General features: G+C 35.7%; 1 protein-coding gene across 2 annotated transcripts in view; it reads left to right on the top strand.

The window, feature by feature from the left end:
* The window catches only part of sh2d3ca (SH2 domain containing 3Ca), a 53,816-nt gene that overhangs the window by 2,801 nt on the left and 50,338 nt on the right, over positions 1 to 677 (top strand). The gene's annotated exons all lie outside the window — the stretch shown is intronic.

Genomic DNA, 677 nt, shown 5'->3' with positions numbered 1-677 from the left:
CCGTGCATGGGGGGTTTTGTTTACAACTTAGATTTATCTACTAGATTTATCTTGTGACACCTCGGAGGGCCCCAACCCTGAGGTTGAGAACCACTGAACTATACTAAACTGTACATAAAGTAGTTAAAGCTGCAGTAGGTAACTTTTATCAGAATAACTTTTAGTTATATTTGCTGAAACTTTTATTATGTCCTGGCAGTAGTACATGACGCAGAAATCATGTTCCTCTGGCTCCTAGGGCTCCTAATGGCATTGGTAAGAATCCACTGGGCCTGAACGAAAACAACCAATCAGAGCCGAGAAAGATGGAAATTAAATCTTATAAAAAGTTATTTTTGTAAAAGTTGACCAGCTTACAGTAAAATGCTGCTTACACATTGATGCATTAGTATTAGCAATCTAATAGTTAAATATATAATCATATATTGTACATGTCCTTTTACTTCTAGTAATATAAGCAGCTTTACTTAAAGTGTGTAATATTTAGAAGGCTCTATTGGCAGACATGTAATATGGTATTCATAGATATATTTTCATTAGTGTATAATCACCTGAAAATAAGATGTGTGTGTTCGCTACCTTTTAATGAGCTGTTTTTATGTAAAGATGGAGTGGGTCTGCTTCCACGGAGTTAGAACCACCATGTTTCCACAGTAGCGCATAAGGGACAAAATAAA

The sequence above is a fragment of the Morone saxatilis genome, unplaced genomic scaffold (assembly GCF_004916995.1).
Source record: "Morone saxatilis isolate NCDOM2014 unplaced genomic scaffold, NCSU_SB_2.0 Contig21, whole genome shotgun sequence".
Classification (NCBI taxonomy): Eukaryota; Metazoa; Chordata; class Actinopteri; family Moronidae; genus Morone; species Morone saxatilis.
This window is presented reverse-complemented; position numbering and strand designations above follow the sequence as displayed.